A 27,157-nucleotide genomic window follows, 5' to 3' on the forward strand; every position below is an offset into this window, starting at 1 on the left:
TAAAATTCACCCACTTGGTACAATTCTATGATTTTTAGGGAATTTACTGAATTTGAAAATTTACTGAATTTACTGAATCATAATCCAGTTTTGAAACATTACCATCAACCTGATAAGTTCCCTGTTCCCTATTATACTTCATTTTCATCTCTACCCGCAGCCCCAGGTAACCGCTTACAGTAGTTCCCCCTTATATGTGGTTTCAGCCTGGTCAACCTGGGTCTGAAAATATTCTATGAAAAACTCCAGAAATAAACAATTCATGAGTTTTAAATTGTGTGCTGTTCTGAGTAGCACGATCAAATCTTGTGCCTGTTCCGTTCCATCCTGCCTAGGATGTCAGTCATCCCTTTGTCCGGTATATACTGCTCCTTAGTCACTGAGTAGCCATCTGGGTAATCAGATCGACTGTCATGGTTTCGTAGTGCTTCTGTTCAAGTAACCCTTCTTTAACTTAATAATGGTCCCAACTGCAAGAGTGGTGATGCTAGCAATTCGGATATGCCAAAGGGAAGCTGTTAAGTGCTTCCTTTAAGTGAAAAGTTAAAAGTTCTTGACTTAATAAGGAAAGAAAAACAGTCGTATTCTGAGGTTGCTAAGATCTAAGGTAAGAGCAAATCTGTTTGTGAAATTGTGAAGAAGGAAAAATAAACTTGTGCTTGTTTCGCTGTCACACCTCAAACTGCAGAAGTTATGGCCACAGTGTATAAGTGCTTAGTTAAGATGGAAAAAGTGTTAAATTTGTACAGTAAGATATTGTGAGACCACATTCACATAACTTTTATTAAAGTGTGTTGTTATAATTGTTTTATTATTGTTAATCTCTTACTGTGCCTAACTTATAAATTAAACTTTATCATAAGTATGTATGTATAGGGAAAAACATATTATATATAGACAATTGAAAATCTGTGTATAACTTTACAGTCTGCTCTCTGTATCTGCAGTTCTGCATTCTCAGGTTCAGCCAACCTCATCATGTAGTACTTACTCTATTGCATATTTATTGAAAAAAAGTCCACGTGTAAGTGGACCTGTGCAGTTCAAACCCATGTTATTCAAGGGTCAAGTGTATACCAATAATTCGTTCCTTTTTATTGCTGAGTAGTATTCCATTATATGGATATACTACATTTTGTTTATCCATTTACCAGTTGATGGACATTTGGATTGTCTTTTTTTTTTTTTTTTTTTTTTTTTTGTGGTACGCAGGCCTCTCACTGCTGTGGCCTCTCCCGTTGCGGAGCACAGGCTCCGGATGCGCAGGCCCAGCGGCCATGGCTCACAGGCCTAGCTGCTTCGCGGCATGTGGGATCCCCCCAGACTGGGGCATGAACCCGCATCCCCTGCATCAGCAGGCGGACTCTCAACCACTGCGCCACCAGGGAAGCCCTGGATTGTCTTTTAAAAAAATATTTATTTATTTGTTTGGCTGTGTTGGGTCTTAGTTGCGGTGCGCGGGCTGTTCGTTGTGCCATGCGGGCTTCCTTCTAGTTGTGGTGCTCTGGCTTAGTAGTTGCAGCACTCAGGCTCTCTAGTTGTGGCACCCGGGCTCAGTAGTTGCAGCGTGCAGGCTTAGTTGCCACGTTGCACGTGGGATCTTAGTTCCCTGACCAGGGATCAAACCCGTGTCCCCTGAATTGGAAGGCGGATTCTTAACCACTGGATCACCAGGAAAGTCCCTGTTTCTACTGTTTGGCTATTGAGAATTACTCTGCTTTGAACATTTGTGCAGCCATATGTTTTCATGTCTTTGGGTAGATGCCTAGGAATGGAATTGCTGGGTCATGGTAAATTTATGTTTAATTTTTTAAAAACCTGCTGTTGTCCAGACTACCATATGAGGATTTCAGTTTCTCCAAATCCTCCCAACACTTGTCATTGTCTTTTTGGATTATAACAATTTTATTTTATTTATTTAGTTAGTTATTTTTATAAATTTATTTTATTTTTGGCTGCGTTGGGTCTTCATTGCTGCGTGTGGGCTTTTTCTAGTTGCGGTGAGCAGGGGCTACTCTTCGTTGCGGTGCGTGGGCTTCTCATTGCTGTGGCTTCTTTTGTTGTGGAGCACGGGCTCTAGGCACGTAGTCGTCAGTAGTTGTGGCGCACAGGCTCTGTAGTTGTGGCTCGTGGGCTCTAGAGCGCAGGCTCAGGAGTTGTGGCGAATGGGCCTAGTTGCTCCACAGCATTTGGGATTTTCCCGGACCAGGGCTTGAACCCGTGTCGCCTGCATTGGCAGGCGGATTCTTAACCACCGCGCCACCAGGGAAGTCCCTGGATTATAACAGTTTTAGTTGGTGTGAAGTGATATATTACTGTGGTTTGAATTTACATTTCCTTAATGACTAATGATGCTGAATATCTTTTAAAGCCATTTTTATATATTTTTTGGTGAGATGTTTTTCAAATCTTTTGCCCATTTTTTATTGGGTTGTCTATTTCTGAGTCGTAAGAGTTCTTTTATATAGTCTGGATCCAAGTTTCTTATTAGATACATGATTTGCAAATATTTTCTCCCAGTCAATGGCTTGTCTTTTTATTTTCTTAATGGTCTCTTTTGAGTTGCAAGGTTTTTGAATTCTGATGGAGTCCAATTTATCTTTTTTTCTTTTGTGTTTAGGATCGTGGTTTTGGTGCTGTGTCCAAGAAATCTTTGACCAACTCAGGGTCCTGAGATTTACTCCTATGTTTCCTTCTAAAAGTTTTATAGTTTCAGCTCTTACATTTAGGTCTTTGATCCATTTTTTTTTATCCATTTTTAATTAACTTTTGTATATAGTGTGAGGTAAAATCTAAGTTCATCTTTTTGTATATCAGTATCCAGGTGTCTCAGCACCATTTGTTGAAAGAGACTGTCCTTTCCCCTATTGAATTGCCTTGGTATTTTTTTTTTTTTTTTTTTTTTTTTTTTTTTATTGCGGTACGCGGGCCTCTCACTGTCGCGGCCTCCCCCTTTGCGGAGCACCGGAGCCTCCGGACGCGCAGGCTCAGCGGCCATGGCTCACGGGCCTAGCTGCTCCGCGGCACGTGGGATCTTCCCGGACCGGGGCACAAACCCGTGTCCCCCGCATCGGCAGGCAGACTCTCAATCACTGCGCCACCAGGGAAGCCCTACCTTGGTATTTTTGATTGATGTTGATTATTGATAATCAGTTGACCATAGACATATGGGTTTATTTCTAGACTCTAATTTCTGTTTCATTGGTCTACATGTCTGTCGTTCTGCCAGTACCATGTACTTTGATTACTGTTGCTTTTCATACCATATTGTAATAATGCAAATAGCATTCTTCTTTTCTTGTAAAAATATGTACTCATATTCATAAAAATTGAAACAATATAGAAAAGTAAAAGAAGAAAGCAAAAATCACCATCTAAGTAGTCACTGTTTTGGTGAACATGTTTCCAGACGTCTCTGCACATATATGCATGTTGTATGAGTGCACACACACCCTCCACAGTTATACATAAAGACACGTCAGTATTTGCCCACGCTCCTTGTTCTTGTGTACTTTTTGAGTGAATGCATCTGTTGTCAGCTTTAAGAGAGAACTGATTGTTTTTCTTTCTTCTGGCGCTTTTGTAATTCTGTGAGTTTTTACTGACACAAACTTGTGAGAAGAGTGAAGATTCTTTGGACTGAGAACTATGAGTGCTGTTTTCTTGGTAGCACGTTAAATGGAATTTATTTCTCACTTCATCTGCTGAAAGATGGCTTTAAAACAAAATTTTACATGTGTGCTCTGTGAATGGATGGCAAATTATGTGTGAAACTTTAACAAAATTAATCCCCAAATCCAGTTTTAAACATTTAAAGTTTTGGGACTTCCCTGGTAGTGTAGTGGTTAAGAATCTGCCTGCCAGTGCAGGGGACACGGGTTTGAGCCCTGGTCCGGGAAGATCCCACATGCCATGGAGCAACTAAGCCTGTGCGCCACAACTACTGAGCCTGTGAGCCACAACTACTGAGCCCGCGTGCCACAACTAATGAAGCCTGTGCGCCTAGAGCCTGTGCTTCACAACAGGAGAAGCCACCGCAATGAGAAGCCCGAGCACCGCAACGAAGAGTAGTCCCTGCTCGCCGCAACTAGAGAAGGCACGCGTGCAGCAACGAAGACCCAACGCAGCCAAAAATAAATGAAATTTTATGAATAATTAAAGGAATATTCATCCATTTAAATTCATCCATTTAATTAAATTATCCATTTAATTATTATTCATAATTATTATAAATGAATAATTTTTAAAAACCCAAACGTTTAAAGTTCCCATAAATCTCCTCTTTAGTATTAGATAACTTTTTGGCAGTTGTGACAATGAGTGTGGAGCCAATAAATATATACGTATGGGTAGTAATAGTTTTATTTGCAGTCAGATGGAGACTGATCCCTGCTGCAAGCTTGATTTTTACCGTGTTATAAAGGAATAGCATATTTGCTTTTTTGTACTTTGTGAATTCAACCTCGTCACCTTGATGAAGCTGGATCCTGAGATACTTTGAGTAGCCATTGTGGAGCTGTGACCAGACTCATGAGTGTAGGTCAAATTGCATGATCAGAAACTCCTCTGACATTCACATTTTTCTTGCAGTATGATTTTAAATGATGAATACATGGTTTAAAACCACATTTAGAGGTGTAGCAGATACAGGAGACCATACAGATGATGCTTAATTTAAAAAGATTGAAGTTTAATTTCTGGCAGTGGGGATTTTGACTTTGGGGAGTGACAGAGAGAGACAAGTTTCAGAAAGCCACCTGCACATTGGTTCAGTGGAAATTTGGTGTTTGAAAATGGCATGCTTAGATTGTGTGGAAAAATGGATTGCTCAATAAAATTATATAAATGAGGTGTTTTCATTCACGATTTTAAAAAGTTAAAACTTGAAATAGGAAAGTATCAGATGACAAATGGGCTCTACAGAATGGAAAGCAGTTAGCAGTGGCTAACTCTGGTGGGATTATGGATTTTTCTTCCCACTTTCGGTGGAAGTTTTAGAAAAAATGTTAAGTATATTATGTAATAAGATGTTAAAATGGAACTCTTATTCTGAGTTTAACCCTCAGTCAGTAGATGCACAATTCTGAGATGAGTTGTAAGAACACCATTCAGGTCTTGCAAAAGAAAGAGCCAGAAAATGGATCTTGTGACTTCTAACACCTAACCCATCTGTTGGTATAAAAAGATTCAGGAAGTTGGAAATTAGAAGAGTTTTTGAACCGAGTTTTTGGTGTGCTAGGAGTTTCTTCTAATATCCCTCCCAGTCTGGTGCCCCGCCCCCAAGTACAGGCAGTGACTTGGACAGCTTACTCTGTGATTGGTTCAGTTTTGGGGGACACAGTGGGTTGATGTCTGTCTCACCCATGACTGGGCAAAGGATATGTTGTCTGTTCTGGCAGCTCAGGAAAACGAAGACCCTTTGTGGGTTAGTGTTCTTTGGGGCAAGGGGTACATGTTTCCTGTGGACCTGATGAGGGCCACTAGTGAGAGGAAGCCCATAGGAGCAGGGTGGTATGGGGCGGAGTGGGGAGGAATAAACAGCTGGACTCCCAGAGGAGATGCATTGTTCTCCATCAAGGGAATTTCAGTGAGAGATCTCAAAGGGCTGGGGTGGGTGAGAGCTTCCCAGGACCCTGAAAGCAGTTCCTGACAGATCAGCTTTATGCATTTTTGAGCCAAGAGGGTGCCCATGTCCTGCAGCGACGCTTAATTGCCCACCCGGGGTTACTAAGGTGGAACGGAGAGGGGTAAAGCACAGTCCTCTAATACTGCCTAAGCTGCTAGCCTGCCTTAGGCAGAGCTGGCATAGGGGAGAGAAGCTGTAACCTTGAATGAAAAATTTTGACAGTTATACTAAACTGGACCTATCAATTTGTAAACTCAGATAGTTTTTATAATTTGAAAATGACCAAAGTCATAGGCTTGCCGAAATAAAAGTTCAGGGACATTAACTATCACCAAAGAATAACTTTAAAGGACAGCAGTGAACAAAAAGTTGCTTTATGGTTACATCCCACAGGTTCTGCTTGTTCAGGGTAATGGTTACTATTGTTTTTCTAATAAGAAAAATATCAATGAAAGCAAATTTTTACGAGAAGAATGTGCCCATTGAGGCATTTTGTTGTGGATAAAATGACATCAGCTTTGGGACCAGGCAGATCTGTGCTTGAGTCACCCCTTGTTAGCACTGACATGAGGTAAGTAAACCAGTTTTTTTTTTTATAAAAAGTAAATTTTTTTTGTTGTGGATAATTTTTAAAGTCTCTGTTGAATTTGTTACAATAATGCTTCTGTTTCATGTTGTGGTTTTTTGGCCCCGAGGCACATGGGGTCTCAGCTTCCCTATCGAACCCACACCCCCTGCACTGTGAAGTCTTAACCACTGGACTGCCAGGGAAGTCCCATATTCTCTGGAATTCTAGATGTTGCCTCAGTCTTAGTTTAACAAAGCTTTTTCTTAAGGAATTTAGCGTTAACTTATTATGTGCCCCTGTTAGCAACCAGATGGATAGCATTTAAAATGCCCCTTTTAGGAGGAGAGAATATCCTTTTTTTCCAGGTTAATGGATAGGCTCATATAAATACTTAAAAAATGTTTTACTTAATTTAAAGCATATGAAAAATGTTTTTGGAAGTGTTAGTGGTGGTGGTGTTTTTAAACATACAAGGCAAATTCAAGGGCCATCACTTCTCTAGCTTTCCCTGACACTGTCCTCTAGGCAGAATTCAATTACTCCTTCATTTGTTTTCCCAAAGCATTTTATCCACAGAACTCTGGTGTAGCATTGTATTACACTGTATTGCAGTAATTTGTTTACGTGTCTTCTCATAGACTGTGAGCTTCTGGAGGGCAGGTCTTATATTACTCAGCATTTTATACTCTGCCTTGCATGTGACATCTGGTGTTGGAAGTCCTCTACTAATCTTTGTTGAATTGCCATTAGGAAACAGTTTAGCACATTTTAAAAAAAAAATTATGTGACAAAGCATTTTTTAATGGTTTTGAAAAATCTATTTGATGACTACTCAGATAATTGTGCAGTAATGCTACAAATCAGACATACAGTATCTCTTCAAAGTGGTTATCTATGCTTGTTGCAATTGAATTATTTTGTTTGCCTGGAAAGACCGTTATCTATAAAACCTTGGTGCACACCTTAGAGTATTTTATTTAAAGTCTATTTATTAATTTAAATTTAAATAGGGGAAATAACACATTTTTCTAAATTTTTATCAGTTAACCCATTACTTAAAAAAAAATTTATTTATTTATTTGGCTGCATCGGGTCTTAGTTGTGGCACTCGGGGTCTTCATTGTGGCGTGCGGGCTCTAGAGGGCACGGGCTTAGTTGCCCCGCGGTATTGGGATCTGAGTTCACCGACCAGGGATCAAACCCGAGTCCCCTGCTTTGGAAGGCGGATTCTTAACCACTGGACCACCAGGAAGTCCCCTAACCCATTACTTTTTTACTGATCTCTCCTTATCTCTCATTTTCCCAAACAAATCGTTTTAGCAGAATGGCCAGTCTTATGGGGCCATAACTCTAAACAAGTCACATTTATTCTGGTATCCTTAAATCATTTTTCATATTGTTTGCTTAATTCACTCATCTGCTTATCCAGGATACACACATTGGAGACTACAACGTGTCAGGCATTGTGCTTGGTGCAGGGGATACAATGACAATGAACAGGCTTTCAGTCCTGGGAAAGAGCCAAACATTTTGTTGAATGAACTGATGTGTTGTGGGGTTCATGAAAAGATTCTTTAAAAAAAAAAAAATTATTTATTTATTTATTTATGGCTGCGTTGGGTCTTTGTTGCTACACGTGGGCTTTCTTTAGTTGTGGCGAGTGGGGGCTACTCTGTATTGCAGTGCATGGGCTTCTCATTGCGGTGGCTTCTCTTGTTGTGGAGCACGTGCTCTAGGTGCGCGGGCTTCAGTAGTTGTGGCGCAGGGGCTTAGTTGTTCCGCGGCACGTGGGATCTTCCCGCACCAGGGCTCGAACCTGTGTCCCCTGCATTGGCAGGCAGATTCTTAACCACTGTGCTACCAGGGAAGCCCCATGAAAAGATTCTTAAGTATCTTGGAATATACCTTCTCACACTAAATTTTCTCTAAATTTCTATTATAATTGTAGTCTGTAACAGTGGTCTAGTATGGACAGAATTGTTAAGGACTTGTTACTTTTTACATATGCAAGTATTTCCACAGGAAGTCATAAACCTCTTTCAGGATAAAGATTGGCTTATTTCTTTGAATCTCAAGCACAGCTGGAGATAAGATAAAGATTTTAGTACTGCTTGTTGAATCAACAAACAGAAACTCACCCTCTGGTGCTGCTTAAACTCTTTGGGCCTTGAAAACTACAAGAATGGTAGTAACCGCACCTATGCAGAGGGAATGCTGTTGGCCTAATGTGACAGTTTAAGACCTGGAAAAAGAGCCAGACAATGGAATAAGTGTCCCTCGTAGTTATTTCTGAGTCTCTCAGTCTTATGAATAGGTATTATCTTCCTTTCTACAGATGAAGAAATTGAAGCTTTGGGAGACTTAAGATTCTTGCTTAAAGTTTAAAAGCTAATGTTTTCTTTCTGTCAAATTGTATTACATATGGATCCATATTTTTGTCAGGAAGATGATTAAATACTTGTTTTGGTCATAGAACTCTCTGGAATTAGGAGAGCAGTGTGCTACAACCCAGGCACAGAGCTTCTCTCTGAAGCTCACAGGCCCAATATGGATCAGGTCTGTAATGCCGGCTTGGTTGGTGTCCTGCTGCAGTGCTCAGACTAAATGGTGCACTGGCGTATGTTATTTGTAAGCAACACAGTTACCTTTCAATACAACCAGATTTTGCAAGTTACTTCTCTTAATTTTTAATGTTATATTAAGGATTAAGAAATTTTAAGAGTGGCATGTGTACATTTGATTTTATCAGTGGTTCCTAGTTTTATTTTGCATAGATTGGTTTTTTTCATTCTAGTGTATGGAATAAGGCTTTTTAAAAAAGACTGCATAGATGACTCAATATAACCATCTGTATTTTGAAATTTGTTATACTGCAGTTCAGACCCAGAAGTTTGAGAACATGTTGCACTTAAATATATACTTCTGTAGAGCATTATCTCAATATTTGGCACTTTTGGTGTATTGCTGCCAAACACTTATGTTGTGTATTTCCAGCAGTAGGAAAAATGGCTAGAGCAAATTGAGAAGTGGACTTAGCCTTGGGACTTTGCATTTTCCAACCATGGACTTGTCTGTTTCTGTTACTGTGGATTTTCCAACCATGGACTTGTCTGTTTCTGTTACTGTGAAGTGTAATTTTCAGAGGTACTCTGTGGACTGCCACAGTTGTAGAAACGGACATGAATGGATGGACTTTATAGTCTTTGCTTCCGAAAGAGACCATTTTCCTTTTGTTAATGTAGGTTAGACCTATTAATATTTATGTACTTTTACATAGGTTAGATCTATAATATTTACTGCAATTACAAGTGAGAAATCACATGCTTCCCTCCCCCCTGCCCCCAGCCCTGTTGTATAGCTTACAATATGGAGTATCATTTTTATGCCTTGGCCAAATTGTCATACTTTTTTTCTAAGTCTGGATCGGCTTCCAACATTTCATCCATTGCCTTCTCAATGTCATAAAACATATCCATGAGTTCCTTTAATAAGAATTTTTTTGCCGGTGTCACTTCCTCTGAGGCATCTTCATCCTTTTCATCATAACCACTTTTCTCACTTATATTAATAAGTTTGCCTCCACAAAGTTCTTCCTCAGACTGCATATTAGTCTCCCTAATGGCAGCAGTGTCAACATTCTTGCAGTCAGCTATTTCTTCTGTAACTCCATTTATGTTCCATTAGAATTTGACTTCCAGTGTTAACACTTTTGTTCCTTTACTGTAGCTTTATCTTTTTGTTGGCAAGTTCTCTTGTTTGGTTATCCTTTTTTGTAAAAAGTCACATGGGTTTGTCACTGGGAGACAAGGAGGAAACACAAATATATGCCTTGCAGTCTGTGTATGACCTGGATAGCAGATGTTCAGTGACCAGTCATTGACCGGCTTTGAGAGAAGTGTTCTGATTGGTCACTAATAATGATGTAAAAGATTGGAGAAAATTATAAAACTAGAAATATAAAGCATTCTGTATTTTCAGTATCTTCATTGCTCATTACATTTTAAAGAGACAGCCTGATGTTTTAGAAAAAATATATTCATAGGTATGGTTTATACAATAAACCATATTTTAAAGTGCTAAGCATATATTCATTTACTCCTCACAATAATCCAATGAAGTAGGTAGTACTGTTTGTTATCCCCTCTACAGATGAACAAAGGCAGAGAGAGAGTAATTTGTCTGGAGCTTATCCTGACAGTCTGGCTCCAGAGTTCATGCTTTATGTTACGTTTTGTAAACCAGCACTAGTTCATAAACTGTTGCCAGTCTGCAAAAAATTGGGATTTGAATTTTGCAAGTCTTTTAAAAACTGCTTTTTTTTTTTTTTTAGTATTCTAGGGGTTTTTTCCTAGTATATTAGTATTCTGGGTTTTTTCTCTTTGGACCATGATGGATGGAAAATTTAAAAACAAAACAGCTGTCCTTCGCCACAGAGAGCTTGAAAAATCTCAGTAGGCTATGCAGGAAATCCCATTCAGTACTCTAGAAGTGATCTGTATTCAAAGAATGTGTCTTGATCTTCATAAAAGGATTAGCTAATGAATGTGCCATATATATTACATCTATCTATCTCAATCAAGAATTTTGCTGAATTGAAAAAACTTCTGATTCTGATTATCCTGATGGAGAAAAGAGGGCTTTTACTGTAAACACCTTAGAAAGAGGCAACGTTTCTCTCAAAAACTTCTGCGATTTTGAAAGTGGAGCAGATTCCTGAAAGTCAAGGTACTAAATTGTACCGTTCACCTTTGTGCTTTGTGTGTAGATTTATCAGTTTCTTTAACAGTGATAGGAGAAAACATGCTTGTTTGCTGTCACCATAAGCATGACATGCAGATTAAGAATTCACTGACTCATTTTACCTGAACCGTTCTGTAATGTGCTTCAACACTTCATATATGAAAGATATGTGAGGTATAAATCATTAATAAGCATAAAGTAAAAGTCCATGAACTCACCACTAATTAAGATCTAGGAACCTACTTTGTTGCTTCCCCATACAACTTCCCTGCCTCTCCCTAAAGGAAAATACTCTCCTGAATTTTGTGTTTATCACTTTTATAGATTAAAAAAACCCACAAATGTCTGCATCTCTAAATAATATGTATTTTAGTTTTGCTGTTTTTTGAGCTATGTAAAAATTGTTATGTACTCTTCTTCAGACTTTTAATGAATTCATCATTGTTTCTGAAATCATCCTTATCCTTCTAGGTGGCTGTAGCTCCTTTGGGCTGCTCTATACATTTTCATTGTGTGAAAAAGCTACAATTTATTTATTCTCCTATCACTGAAAGTTTAGATTGTTTCCAGTGTTTTTTTTTTCCCCCTCTGTAACAATGAATGCTGCTTTGAGCATACTTGTACATTTCTCCTGGCATCTATATGCAAGAGTTTCTCTAGGTATATACCTGAGAGTAGAGCTGTTAGATTGTAGGGTATGCAGTGTTCACTTTAACAAGATAATGCCAAATGTTTCCTAAAGTGATTGTAGCAATTTATAATCCCACATATTGGGTATCTAAGAATACCTATTGATACCCATTTCTGCCAGCACTTAATATTGTTAGAGCTCTTAATTTTTACTAATCTAATGAGTGTAAAATGGTATTTCATATGGTTTTAGCTGATAAATGTCAAGGCTGAGGATTTACCTTTTGTGCTTCTTTTTATTGAAATGCCTCTTCATGACTGTGGGCCTTTTTTCCATTGATTTCTTTGTCTTGTTATGAGTTTAGCAGTTTTTTGTATACTAGATACTAATTCTTTCTCTGTTATATACATTGTCAGTATCTTGCTATAGTTTAGTGGTTTATATATTCAGTTTCTTTAAAGTGTCTTGATAAACAGGTTTTTGATACTAATATAATCAGTTTTATCAGTCTTTTCATTTATGGTTAATGCTTTTTATATTGCATTTAAATTAAACACCCTTTCCCTACCTTGGGATTGTAAAGAACCATTCCTGTATTTTCTTGTAGAAGTTTGAGTTTTGCCTTTCAAGTTAAAGTCTTTAATCCCATGAGAAATGGTTTATGTATGGTATAGGATAGGGATTTTATTTTATTTTTTATGTGAATAGTCAATTACCCTAGCTCCATTTATGCAACAGTCTCTTTTCCCCAGTGATCTGCAGTGCAGCCCCTTAACATTTACTTTTTTCTTCATAAAAGTCTGTATTTGTTCTTGTACTATGCATTCTGCTTTTGGACTGTGTGCTGTCTTTCATTTGCCAGTTTGTCTTTATGTTAATACCATTCTGTCTTAATTACTGATGTTTTATTTTATTTATTTATTTATTTTTCATAACTAAATCGGGCAACACAGATTTTTTTTTTTTGGTCCTCTGTAGGCTTTTTTTTTTTTTTTTTTTTTTTTTTTTTACACTAGAAGGCTACTAATCCTTATATCTGCCGTGCAAGCTCAGAGTATCAACAAGTGGGTGGCTTATCAGGGAAAGACTAATAAAAAGTGTCCCACCCAGTCTATCTCAGCTTTCAATACTTATTGAACAACTCTGAAAACTCTTTTCTTTGAAACAAGCATTTGTTTTACAGAATTTGAGTTTATGGAACTGCAAAATAGGGTATGTATTTGTTTTACGGAATATATCTTAAGCCTGTGGAATCTTTAGGTTGGGATGGTTTCAGCACCCATGCATTTGTCCACAAATGCATCTTACAGTATGTTTATTGCCGTATGTTCCAAAACATACCTGAGTTTAGGAATTAGAGAAATCCCATTGTAGAAAGTCCAGTAATCAGGGCAAGGCGATGACGGTAGCCAGAGATCCAGAAGTAAGAAGGTTCTGCATAATGTTCCCAAAGCCCGGTGATCATCTTTATGAAGCCCCTGCCTCAGGGTTTCCAGTTATGCTGCTGTGGGTGGTTTTTTAAGGAATCATTGTAATTTTACAGAGGAAGTTAGTAGGGAAGTAGTATTTATTTTACAGAAAGTCACATTTACAGAAAGGAATATTGTAACTGTTACTGCTTTAACATTTTGCTGAAAAATAGTTCTCTCACCTATTCCCTGCCTTCCTCCCCCTCTTTCCCTTTCCTTCTTCTCTACCTTCCCCCCTCCCTCTCTCGTGACTCTGGGTAAGCTACTTCACCCTTTAAAGCCTCATCAAGGAAAAGAGGGTAATAATTTTAATCTCATTAGATTGTTAGTCTTCAATGAAATAAGTCATGCCAAGTGCTTAGCATAGTGTCTCAAACACTGTAAGTACTTATGAAATGGCAGCCTAGTAGACAGAAAGATAATATTTAAAGACCGTATCTAACTTTTTTTTTTTTTTTTTTGTGGTATGCGGGCCTCCCTCTGTTGCGGCCTCTCCCGTTGCGGAGCACAGGCTCCGGACGCGCAGGCTCGGCGGCCATGGCTCACGGGCCCAGCCGCTCCGCGGCATGTGGGATCCTCCCGGACCGGGGCGCGAACCCGGTTCCCCTGCATCGGCAGGCGGACGCGCAACCACTGCGCCACCAGGGAAGCCCCCTAACTTTATCATATACATTTATATTGCGTGTCTGATCTAGGATGTTCAGACTTGACAGTGATCCTCTTAAAAATAAGTAAGGCCTTGATAGAAAAATGAGAAAGGGTTAGTTTTACAAATGCGGAGGAAAAACTACTATATTAGTAGTTCAATAAAAGCAGTGTGGAAGAAGGCACCATATTGTATGTGTATGTGTACAAGCACACATACAGGCACACTTTTTAAACAATGAAGCTCCTGTCCAGGATGCATGGTTCTGATGACAGTATAGATTGGAACATACCTTTGTAAAGCAATTTGGCATTAGGTATCAAGACCTCTGCGTATCTTAATTTAAACTTATTTCAACAAAGATTTGTGTTGGTCATAGCCAGGATAATTATTCACATTGTTCTCTGCACAAAGGGGCCACATCTGTATATCAGGCACAACACAGAAATGTCACTTCTGAGGTCATGGGTGGGTTTAGGGATCAAGGCCTTCTGGCCACACTTTGGAGCAGCGGTTGCCTGGTATGTAAACGCACAACAGCCCGTGTGGCACGTCTGGGCTCAGGAGTGCTCATACTCCAGGGCCCCACAGGTGTGTACAACAGTGTCTTGTCTGGATTCAATTCCAGGCATCCCCTGAGATGATGTTCTCACTTACCTGCCCTTTTAGGGGATGATTCTCCAACTCCCACCTCCCTACCCCTACCACCCCCTCTGACAGGAACTCATGTCGTAGTCTCTTCTGAGAAATTTGGGGCAGGCGTGTCTGGCACTGGCGTAGGCATATTTGTGCCTTGATGTCCAGGGGTTATTTTTGTGAGTACGCAAGAGCATGACTCACGGGCAGGGATACATGTCTGCACAGCCAGATCTGTTGCGTGCTGGGGTTCTAGAACCCCAACCCTGGCACAGCTACCTTGTGTAGTTGTTCAAGTTGTACAATAAAACACCAGTTCGTAATTTGAGAATGGGATAACTTTTGCTAATCTGCACAAAGTCTTCATGTGCTTTTGGAGGCCCTGGATATAGCATGTACAGTAGTAGGAAAGTGTTTGAAAAAAATGTGATATACCCATGTGATAGGATGGGATGTAATGATTTGGGAAGAATTTTTAATGATGTGAAAACGGTGCTTATGATATGAATGATAAAAAACAGGACACATACAAAGAAAATGGTGTTCAGTTGTGTACAGATATGCATAGAAGAAGCGTTAGAAGGGAATGAAATAAGTTGTTACAAGTAGTTAGCTTTGGTTGTGGGATTACAGGTAGTGATATTTTTTCTTTCTATTTTCCCTATGTATTTTGTTTGGTGAGCACGTGTTGCTCTTATAGTAAAAGGGAAAATGAAAATTTTAAGAAATTTTTAGAACCTACAAAAGTAAAGTCATGTTCTGATGACCTGCAGCTGTCTGTTCAACCGTTACTTGTAAATTTACTTCTTCCTGGAGATAATACAACTTCTTTAGACTCATGAGCAATGTCTATAATTTATGAACCTTTGGGAGCATGAGTTTACAATAGAGTTTAAGAATTTCCTGATAGTGCCAATTTAAGATGTGAAATATACTTGATATTTAGGTTACGTAGTATCAAAGGATTATGTAGGTAAATAAGGTATTAATCATTACATACTATCAAGGTTGATGATATGTATTATATATACCTTGATAATTCATCAGTATAGAAAATGTAGTTCTTGGTATAGCACGGAGTGGGGCCCTTAATGTAACCTTCACACTTTCTTCTAATGAAACCAGCTTTGTGGTAGTAATTATGGTGTAGGATGACATAGAAGCCTGAGATTTGTATTCATGTGTTTGAGTTCTGCTGTGTCTTAAACATGGATACTTTTAAGTATAGTGTACTTGAGATAGAATGTCAAAATAGATTTGTATATATTATTGTAATTTTAATATTAAATGAGAAAAATAGTGATTATGTTCAACAAAACTGTCATTTCCATTAATCTTCACACAGTCTTTAAGACTATTTTTGCTGTTTTACAGATGAATGAAACTGATGCTCAGATAACATTTTACAAATAACTTAATAATTTAAATAAGTGGAAACTTAGCCCAGGTTTATCTCATTCCAGAGTCAGTGTTATAAACTTTGCTTATATTTCCTTTTTATTATTAGGGGATATACATTTTTTTCATATATGTGTTTACTGTTTTGCTTTCTCATACAAATTACCATGATAATCTTTTCCTCTCTTGATATGATTTTGTGTATATTTACATGAACTATTAAAACATTTTAGATTTCCTTTATTTTAAATTTTTATATGATTGATTCTCTCCATTTTAAATTTCTTATAGTGCTTCAAGTTATTCATCTAAAGATAAGTAAGGTATTATTTTCTGTTTTTTGAGATTTAGCTTTAAGAAATTAAACTCTTCTCTATCTAGACGATGTAGGGTGAGAAGGTTGTATCTTAGTTTTCCATGGAATTATTTCAGCACAATTTATTAAATAAAGTTTTCTTTCTTCATTGCCCTGTGATGACTACTTTATACATTCCTCACATGGAATGTTCTCTTTGTACTTTTAACCTTCTTGTCCAGATGCTATTCATTCTTCAAAATCCACTTCAGCTACCAGAGCTCCATAGCTTCATAAAATCTTTTCTAATACCTAATTTCCCAGCTGGAATTTTGTAATTGCCACGGCACTGTATGTAGCTGTTTCTCGTGCTACTCATTTTTACCTTGAACATTTTAATTGCTATAGTAAGACTAGACATTTTTAGAGAGCACAGTCAGTCTTTTTCATCATAGTATCTCGTAGGGTATCTATTTTGGTGCTGTATACATAAATAGACTTTCTGATAAATATTTGGTGGGTTTTTTTTGTTTTACATTTATATACAATTGGGCCTATTCTGATTTCTGTTCTCTTCCCCTCACGATATATCTATGCCAGTTCCACAAAGTTTTAATTATTAATGAGTAGGATGAGTCCATCTTGCCTGTTGTTCTTCTGTCTTTCAAAAAAATTTTGTAGATTTGCATGTTTCTTTTTTCTCAGATAGATATGGAATAACCTTTTCAAGTTCTCAAATTTAAAACTTAATCAGATATTTGTTGGAATTTTGTAATAAAGCACTTTTGTAGTATTGTCTGATCTGCAAACATGGTCAATAGGCCCTTTATTTCAAGTGCTCTTTTCTGTTTCTCAGATGGCTTTTTAAATTGCTTTGTGTATGTTAAGGGGAGCTTAAACAAATTGAATTCAATTAGATTTTATCATGTACCCAAATGAAGGAGGAATGCAATCTAGGTTGACAAGGTTGTATCTCATTTTTTCATGGGATTATTTCAACACCATTTATTTAATGCAGTTAGATTTATTTACCATCATTCAAAATATTGGAAAGCTGTAAATGTGGCTGACCGTGCTCTGAGGTCATAACTCTTATGTTTTGCTGGAGGCCGAGAAATTTTAACCCTTGAGGAACCTCTAGGTTTAAAGATTTTAGATGCTTGGATTATCTAATTTACATATTATCTAATATTCATTACTTAGGACCTGACATTTGATTTCTAAGGGTGAAAACATTTACAAGTGTTTTATTATTTCTTGATTTATTAAAAATTAGACAGAATCAATGGAACTTTTTCCCCGTGGTTTTATGTAAGTGGCACTGGTTTTTTTTTCTTGTGGTTTATGCAAGTGGCCAGCCAAGCCACTTGTTTTATTTCTGGGTGGCTGCATTGGGTCTTAGGGAAGGAAGTTTTCCTTTGGCAGAAAAAGCAAAAATGTGTTTATTCATTCCATTTGTAGTAGCATTGATCCAAGAGGAGCTTTTGAGGAAAACCAGAGCAGTTAGGCTTTGAACGTAAATAGCTCCCATTCATCTCCTACTTGATAGAGGAAAGTAAAAGATTAAGGATTAATACTATATCAATTATAGACAATACAGAGTTCTAGAGCAGAAGTTGTCAACTGATGGTTCATCAACCAAATATAGCCCTCAGACTGTTTCTTTTGCCTAGTGAGTGTTTCCAAGACTTATTTAATTACTTTATAACATCTAAAAATTGTTTTATATGAGTACTTTGCATTGGATTGATCACCTGTATTTTCAGCCTGGCATGTTAATAGCTGTGGCACTCTGTAGATATTAAGCCCCACTTAGCACTTCTGACATGGTCTCAGCATCTAACTTTGCAACGCCTGTTCTAGAGGCGCTTGAATACAGAAGTAATAATAGATCTAATACTGCTAATGCTGCTGAACCTTCAACATTGAGTAAACAGGAGATAGAATAGTAGCCATGAAGATTTTAGGTAGTGAGAATTTGAGTTGAATATGGGATGTGTGAGAAAGAGTAGTTGCAGAGGAATCCAAGGTTTTTACCTGAGCAACTGTAAGGACAGAAGTGCCATCAACTGAAATGAGGGAGACTGCAGGTAGGTCAAGTTTGGGGAGTGAGATGAGGAGTTCAGTTTTGAACATGTTAAGTCTGAGGTCTCTGTTAAAACATTCTGGTGGAGATATTGAGTAGGCAGTGCTGTGAGAGTGCGGAGATGGAGAGAAATGTCTGGATTGGATAAATGAATTTGAGCTGTAGAGATGATCCAGAGAGTCTGAGACGGGAGGAGGTCACAAAGAGAGTGGAGAACCTGGGACTGAGCCCTGGGACATGTCAGCATTCAGGGATTTTAGAGAAGAGAAGTTCAGCAAAGGAGATGAAGGAGCATCCAGTGAGGTGGAACAGAAGGGAAGGAGGTGTGGTATCCTGAAGGACAAGTGTCTAGACCTGGCTTCACCCCCAAAGCAGAGCCTGAGACAGGGACTTTTTAGGCAGGTGATTTATTTGCGGAAATATTAACAAGAAACAGAAGTTGGAGAACTAGGGCAAGTGAAACAGAGAAGGAAAGTCAATCTAAGGGTGTATTATTGACCTGGTCACTTCTGTGAGCAGCTGGGGCTTGATCCTTAGGAAGCCCTCAGAAGACATGAAGAATATGCCTTTTGGTGGGAAGAAGAGGGTATTTATATACCAGACCTCATCCCCCCATTGGTTAGGGGTTGCCCAGGGTGTTGGTATTAACACCTTCATGCTTCCAGGTTCATTATGACTCAGGATGGCCAAAGAGTTCCATTAGGTATCTCTTATTGTGAAGCCTTTGAGTGGGAAGTGAGCCCTACCAGTGCAGCAGGCAGCTAAGGGGAGGTGCCTCAGCTGGAGTGCAGATGTGAGGCAGAGCGTGAGAGGTGTCCCGTACAGCCCACCCTCTTGTACCCTCCATTGAATGCTTGCCCTTTACTGCGAAGCTTTTGAGGTGGTGGCTGGCCACAGTGTCTACATCAGACTTATAGCAGGAGGGTTAGTGGAATAACGTTCATTATTTCAGTCCACTGCTTATTCTAGATTTTCCTCACCTTCAGCCAGCACTTCAACGGGCTGAGCCATTCTCCTGGTAGAGTGACCCAGATTTTCTTCCCCAAGGGGTCAATGCCTGGAGTGACTTTATCCTTGTCGGGCCACAGTTGCTGCAGCTGCCCATTTACAGTTATCCCTGGGCATGGCAGCCTCAGTCGAATCCCCTAGGTTCGCGGTACCCTCTCTCCTGTGCCTGTTGTGTAGCAGCAGCCATTAGTCCTCGTGGTTGTTAGGGTCAGTCTACAGGGCCCCCCCAGCCCCGCGCTGCCACGTCCCCTCCTCCCTCCTCCCGTTTGATTATTGCTTTGGAGTTCTTCCTGTAGCTCCTGACCGAAGCGCCTCCCCTTCTCCTGCAGAGTCAGAATTTTTAACCCAGTGGAGCCTAAGGTTGCCAGTCTACTTTTCATCTTTTGGTTCCTGGATTCATGTTTTGTTTTGTTTTTTTTTAATCTGTCAGAGACACAGTGCCACATTTTGGCCTTGGGAAGACTGTGTCAGATCACTTACCCGCTTGGATGACAGTGCCCAGTTCCCTCAAGATGTTACCAATCTTTTATACATAGAAATTTTTGTTATATTTGTTAATACAGGACTCTTGGGTTATATAAGATAAATAATTAGGGGAAGAAAATTTCACATAAAGGTGATTAGTTACATTAGTCAAATGTATCTCCTCACTCTGTGAATTAAGCTAGTTTGTTATCTGGCTTTGTTCTTACTTGCAAAGTTAGAATAAACTCATTCTGAAAATTTCATTTCACCTAAAATTGTTTAATAAGGCTTTGAAAAAGTAAAACTCGTCCTAGAGAGGACTTTGTGGTTCAGTGAGTTTTGCCAGTGTGCCTCTGGCTTATAATAGGTTATTGTCATGGAATACAAGGATCTTAGTGCCTGTAAGAAAACTGATTTTTTAATACATTGAAAGTGAACTTAAACTATGATAAGAATATAGAAATATGCCTCTTTTGATAATTTTACAAGAATAAAGAGGAATTACTACTAATTTTTTCTCTTGGTATGTGAATAAAGAAGACCTACTAAATTGTTTTCTCTTGTTGTCTCCTGCTTCATAAGCTGTGATGAGAACTGTATACTTTTCTTGGTACACCTGCTTGTCTTTTAATATCTTGAGGGTGTCAACCAGGGTGTTTTGTATCACCTATTGGTATTTCTCAGGGCTTAAGGTAATGCCTTACTCTTAGTAAGTCCTCCATAAATAGTTGTTGAGTTAATCCAAGGGGAGAAATATATGGCTCATGCATGTGGTATGTGATAGCATTGATGAACTTTGTTGTTAAAGTTAGTTTTCATAAAATTAAAACTTGTTTTAAATTATAATAATGTTTTAGACTTTCTTCCTTTTTTCTTTAAACAGATAGAGGGACAAGAACAGAATCACCAGCACTGGCTGAAGGTAAATATGTCTTTGGGGGAAATGATTATTCAAATACAAATGAAAAGTTATGATTTAAATGAAAAACTACATTGACTAAACATAATTTAAGGAAAATGTTCTGTATATAATATTGAACTGCTAAAAATGTCTGTAGGAAATACCCTATATTGTTTAGTTTCTGGCTTAGAATGGGAAGTAATATAGATTAATTAGAAGTTTTTTTTGCAGCTTCCTTTCAATAGGGGAGGTATGTGTTTTTCTTTGAATTCCTTTTTAAGTCATTTTAGCTGTCACCAGTATAGTTGATCAAAAAATGTCTAAGCCATAATTCTAGTAGTTAAAAATAAAATGTGTATATATATTTGAAAGCTAGCTGGAAGGAAAGACACTTCTACCTATAATGGATTTTGGTCGTTTTATAAAGTCTTGAAAGTAAAGAATACAACCACAAGAAAAAAATAATTACCGTTAAAGGGTCCTGAGTACCTAACCATTTATAATCCTGTAATTGTTTTAATTATAACAAGTTAATAGGTATTTGAAAATGTAATTTTTCTGTAGACATACTTTGTGTTCTTCAAGTGAAAATGATCAGCTTAAAGTCTCTTTGTTTTTTCTAATTATAAACAGATATTTATATTTCAAAACTTGCCTGTCATTTTATTAGAACTGATATGACAGTTATCATAGTAGTCCTTTGGAATTGTAATCATCTCACCTACTCTCTGTGTTACAGTGTAGGAGTTCTCAACCATTTTTTTGTTCCATGAATTCTAATAATAATCCATGATTTTATGAAGTAAAATGCATAGAATTACGAAGGAAACCAGTTAGTATTGAAATGTAGTTAACAAATATTAAAAACGCAAATTTTGATAGAGTATTATATATGCTTCTCACATTAGAGAATAAGCTTTAGTGACAATTCTGCTAAGTACTGTAATTTTAAATAATGATGAGTTTGCAGTAATTGTAATGTAATGTGAAAATACCTGTGATGTTTATTAATGACAAATTCATAGATATTTCTAATCCTACTGTGGTTTGTTACCTATAATCTTAATTGAAGGAATTGCTAAATCTCACGTAGAGGTTAGTAAGAAGTTTCCCATCCAGATTCAGCAGGTCACTGAATTCTCTCTCTGAACCTCAGATTAAGAACTCCTATTAGGGAAAAGTCAGCTAGACCTTTCTTTCTCCATTATATTTGAGAAAGTGTAGTTTTTTATGTTCTGTATAACTAATCTTAAAGAAGTAGAGTTATACATCCATTCCTTAAGAAATATTCTAACCGAAATAGCTTTGAAGAAACTTCTGTTTGCTGATCAATAATCAGAGAAACAACAGCGTATTCTGTAGAAAAGGGAACAGAAGATAAGTGTGAAGCCCTGGAGAGTGCTTGCCTTCAAAGACCTCACATTCTTGTTCAGGGAACATGAAATAAACATGCAGAAAGTAACATATCAGTTTGAGATGCTAAAAGTTTAACAAGAGAAATGTCATAATTGTCATAGGAAGGATGCAAATAGTAAGTGCTCTGATGCTTGTGTTATGGAAGCACAAAAAAAGGTCAAGACTTGTAAGAAGTCAGCAAGTGTCTTCCATTTACTTCAGGAGTATGAACTATACATGAGAATATGCCAACCTAAGCCAGGAAGAGCCTGGAATGGTGTCACTAAATTTGAATGTCCAGCACCTTGTAGCTGACTACTAATAAAGGGAATAGCAGGTGTATTGAAGTTTGGTTGACGACAAAAATAGCCCTAATATTTGTTTTGAAGAGGACATGGAAGGGGTATCTGACTTTTGCGGTGTTTGTTTGGGTTTTTTGGTTTTGTTTTGGTTTTTTTTCCTTTTTTTTGGTTGTGGTCCTTGATTCTTTCTATCAGTGTGATCTGACTCTGATGCCATATTCTAAAGATGTTCTTAAAAGCTGCACTGTCAGCGTCATTGGAATAAGCCCCACTTTTAAAAAACTAATTTGCTGCTTTTGCCCAAGTCACCAAGTTTCTCTAGTCCTCAGTTCCCTTCTTTTATGAATATAGAGAATTGAGCTACATGATTTCAAGTCATTTCATGAACCTTATATTCTGGCCTCAGATTTTCTATCCCTTTGTCATTCTCTTCATTTCTTTCCTTTCTCTTCTCCTTTCTCCCTCCCAGCAACTTTAGACATACGGTAAAAATGTTCAAAGTAGTTAAGTGATTTGACCTTGGATTTATATAAGTATTGTCCTTGTATATGCTATGTGAAAATTTAAAAGCTATAATTATTGGGTAGCATACTTAATTCAAAAAAGTTTATATGATATACACACATTGCATTTTGGTCTTACTTAATGGTTTCAAAAATTCATTTAAAATTAATATGCTCCACTATACTGAGAAACAGTAGATTACCTCCAATTTTTTGTAAATCAGTTTTTTTTTGTTTGTTTTTGGGTAAATCAGCTTTTATAACGTTATTTAGTGAAAGGTATCAGACCATGGTATTTGAAAATAATTATAGAGTATGCTTGTTAAATTTACTGAGGGAATCTGTCTACTCTCTAACTGAAGTAAAGTACTATTTTAAAAAATGATATAAATAAAACATATATAAGCAGTTATAATTACCACCTCCTCTGAAAGATCAAAGTGTAATGAATGACCTTTGTTGGAGTCTTTTTAGCATTATCTCTTAAGAGAGATATCATATTATCATTCTTTTAAGATACTGGTTTAAAGATGTACAAAATGTAGAAAAATTATTGAAGTATGTATCTTAAAACTTATATGATTACAAAGAAGAGAAAATTTATGTTTTGTTTTTGTATTCTGTTTGATTATGATGAGCCTGGAGACGTTATGTGTAAGAGATTTTAATTTAAGTTCAAGAACAAGGAAAACGTTTAAATTCCTTTTATTTTTTTATCAATTTATTTATTTTGGGTTGCGTTGGGTCTTCGTTGCTGCATGTGGGCTTTCTTTAGTTGCGGCGAGCGGGGGCTACTCTTCGTTGCGGTGCGCAGGCATCTCACTGCGGTGGCTTCTCTTGTGGAGCACGGGCTCCAGGTGCGCGGGCTTCAGTAGTTGTGGCTCGCGGGCTCTAGAGCGCACGCTCAGTAGTTGTGGCCCATGGGCTTAGTTGCTCTGTGGCGTGTGGGATCCTCCTGGACCAGGGCTTGAACCCGTGTCCCCTGCATTGACAGGCGGACCCTCAACCACTGCGCCACCGGGGAAGCCCCCTAATTCCTTTTAAATTCCTTTAGCGTGCCAGGCTCAAACAGAACAATCTGACAAGGTAGAGAAATTTAAGGACATTTCTTAGTTAGCATCTGTTGTCTTTTTCTAGTCATCGTATTTTTTTTTTCTTGAAATTTTTTTTCTGAGAGTTTTTTTCCTAATTTAGAAATTTTAATGCTGGTATTGAATTAATTTCTTTCAGGAATAATTGAAAATCTTCTTAACTCCTTTCAGATAAATTATGTGTACTTTTATTTATGACTAAGAAGCAGTATGGCAATATGGTTAATATGTTGGGAGCCAAATTTGCCTCAGTGAGAATTCCACCTTCATTGTTTACTAATTGTTGACCTTGAGCAAGTTACTTAATCTTTCTGACCTCAGGTTGCTCAGAGGTAAAATAAGGATTATGGTGCTAACTAACCACATAAAATAGTTGAGGATTTTATGAGATAATACTGTATCAGTAATACTTTAGCATATTATGTGATACACAGTACGATCTCATTCATTGACTTTTACTTTTCATTTAGTAATTACTTTGAATTAGCACCTCTGCAAGGTGCTTTGGATGTAAAAGTTAAGTTATAGTCGCTCAGGGAAAAATGAATTCTATTGCCCTTAGTTCCTTCAGTCTGTAATGTTTAAGAAGGTCCTTATGATGAGTATTTCCTAAATAAACCCTTCTAAATAAAGCTCTTTCAGAAGCTAAATCCTCATAATTACGAGACAGGAGATTATCTTGTAATGTTTTGCATACATGAGCATGTGTGTGGGGGTGTCTGTGTGTGTGTGTGTATATAGTCTGATGCATAACTTTCTTTTACCTCAGTTTAATATATTTTAAGCTACTTCAAATATTTAATGAGTTGTCAAGCAACACAGGGATTGTTTGGTTAGTTTGGTTCCAAGAGGCCAGTGGAAACTGGGACCAATGAGGAGAAATTAACAAGTGGGTGAGTTTCAGCTTAATACAAGTTTTGTGTGGCTCTTGACGGTTGAATTCATGTCAGATTAAGTGTGTATCATTTGATTATTGGCTGAAATTTCTTTAAATGTTTTTTAAAATTGACTTGAGTCTAAAAATTTGTCATTTGAAAACAGAATGACTTACTCTTTGGATGTAGTCATGCGGAGTAAAGTATTTAAGTAGAGGCTAAATGACTACTTGGTGTAGATAGATGTTGTAGAGTAAGTTCTTACTAAGGTTAGATGGTCAAGCTTGAGTCTTCCATTTTAGTGCATGTCTTAGTTTGGGCTTCTTTAACAAAGTATCATAAACTAGGTGGCTTATAAGCAACAGAAATTTATTTCTCACTGTTCTGGAAGCTCAAAGTCCAAGGCCAGCGTAGATGGTCCCTTCCTGGTCTAAGATTCTCTTACTCATTGATGATTGGATATTAAGCCATTCTGCCTGATATCTTTCACTCCTCATGGCAACTATTAATGTTAAGAAGAAACCTCAGTCCACCAAAAAAAAAAAAAAAATAGGGAATTCTCACTTCAGAGAATACTTTATCTTTTTAATTCAAATTATGAGGGAAAGTAGAAGGACAATTTTTTGTGTTTTTTTTTTCATTTTTTTTGGCCATGCTGTGTGGCATGTGGGATCTTAGCTCCCCAACCGGGGATCGAACCCATGCCCCCTGCAGTGGAAGCACAGTCTTTTTTTTGTTTGTTTGGCTGCGCTGGGTCTTTGTTGCTGCGTGTGGGCTTTCTCTAGTTGCGGCGAGCGGGACTACTCTTTGTTGTGGTACGTGAACTTCCCATTACAGTGGCTTCTCTTGTTGCGGAGCACAGGCTTTAGGCGCATGGGCTTCAGTAGTTGTGGTATGCGGGCTCAGTAGTTGTGGCTCGTGGGCTTATTTGCTCCTCGGCATGTGGGATCTTCCTGGACCAGGACTCTAACCCGTGTTCCCTGCATTGGCAGGCAGATTCTTAACCACCGCGCCACCAGGGAAGCCCGAAGCCCAGAGTCTTAACCACTGGACTGCCAGGAAAGTCCCGGAAGGGCAATTTTTAAGAGCCTCTTAACCATTTCAGTCATAAAAAGATAACTATAGAAATGCTTATTCCTATATATCAAATCCTGGAAGATTTCCTTGAGATTGGAGGTCTCCTGCTTTCCCCCCTCTTTCTCCTCCTCTGAAATCTCTGAGGGGAAAAGAATGATGACAGGTTCGTATTTTATCCTTTCACTACCTTGAGACCTCCTAACCTGGCATTGAGGCCCAAGTTCCTTGCCGTTTTTGCTGTAGTTTGGTGGCTGGGAGAGGAATCATAGGCGCTCATTCTTGGAGGGTGAGGTGGAATGTTTATATGTAGTGGATGAGAACCTCTCTGTAGCCCTTAACCTCCGTGCCAAAATATATTAAAAAGCGATTTTTCTGAGGATGACTGTTGTGTTTTAGGATCAAGATTTTAAGAATTTGGGCTCTCGTTGCTGTAATGCATAGGAACATGAGAAATACCGATGACAATTAGTTCAGTGGTGATAAAGGGTGTTGTGGGAAAGTATCAGTGCCGTCTAGACCAGCTTTGAGTTGTTATCGGTAAACCTTTGCCTGCTAACCTTGTCCTTGATTGGGTTTCTCAACTTTGTGGAGCTTATATTTGCATTACTCCTTTGTAGGCAACACATTCCATAAGCTTACTCCCTACTTTGTGTGTTTTTTGTTTGTTTGTTTTGTTTTGTTTTGTTTTGTTTTTTGGCTGCACCACACAGCATGTGGGATCTTAGCTCCTCGACCAGGGATCGAACCCACACCCCCTGCAGTAGAAGCGTGGAGTCTTAACCACTGGAACCTCAGGGAAGTCCCACTCCCTACTTTGTAAAGTTGCAGTTTGTTTCATTTGACCTAAAGCTACACCTTTTACAGGATGCCCTTCATTTAGATATGCTCTTCTTTGATGAACAAGCTTTTTTTTACTTGAATTTTAATTCATTCATTAATTCAACTAATGTTTATTGAGTAGTGACTGTATAATAGAGTGTCTGCTGGAGGCTAGAGGTTCAAAGATGGAAAAGATGTTTGGAAGAACTTTCCCATAAAACTCATCAAGGAACTGATGTGCTCTATCTTCTATAAACTGTTCTATAGAAAAGAAAGAGCCAATATGTAAAATATCAAAACCAGACAAGAACAGAGAAAAATTATTGGTTGGTCTTACATGATAATCCAAAGTAAAATATTAGTAAATCAAATCTAGGAATTTATAGTTCTTTTTTTTTTTTTTTTTTTTTTTGCGGTACGCAGGCCTCTCACTGTTGTGGCCTCTCCCGTTGCGGAGCACAGGCTCCGGACGCGCAGGCTCAGCGGCCATGGCTCACGGGCCCAGCCGCTCCGCGGCATGTGGGATCTTCCCGGACCGGGGCGCAAACCCGTGACCCCTGCATCGGCAGGCGGACTCTCAACCACTGCGCCACCAGGGAAGCCCAGCAGGCAGATTCTTAACCACT

General features: G+C 38.2%; 1 protein-coding gene across 12 annotated transcripts in view; it reads left to right on the forward strand.

The window, feature by feature from the left end:
* CYRIB (CYFIP related Rac1 interactor B) overlaps positions 1-27,157 on the forward strand; it is a 162,125-nt gene that overhangs the window by 81,346 nt on the left and 53,622 nt on the right. For 11 of the 12 annotated variants that reach the window (XR_008619502.1, XR_008619503.1, XM_024129367.3 and 8 more), the window contains one exon: positions 20,452-20,490. The exons of the other annotated variant lie outside the window; for it this stretch is intronic. The gene's annotated coding sequence lies outside the window, so the exon portion shown is untranslated. The remainder of the gene's footprint in view (positions 1-20,451; positions 20,491-27,157) is intronic. 12 annotated transcript variants of the gene reach the window in all.

The sequence above is a fragment of the Physeter macrocephalus genome, chromosome 15, assembly GCF_002837175.3.
Source record: "Physeter macrocephalus isolate SW-GA chromosome 15, ASM283717v5, whole genome shotgun sequence".
Taxonomy (NCBI): domain Eukaryota; kingdom Metazoa; phylum Chordata; class Mammalia; order Artiodactyla; family Physeteridae; genus Physeter; species Physeter macrocephalus.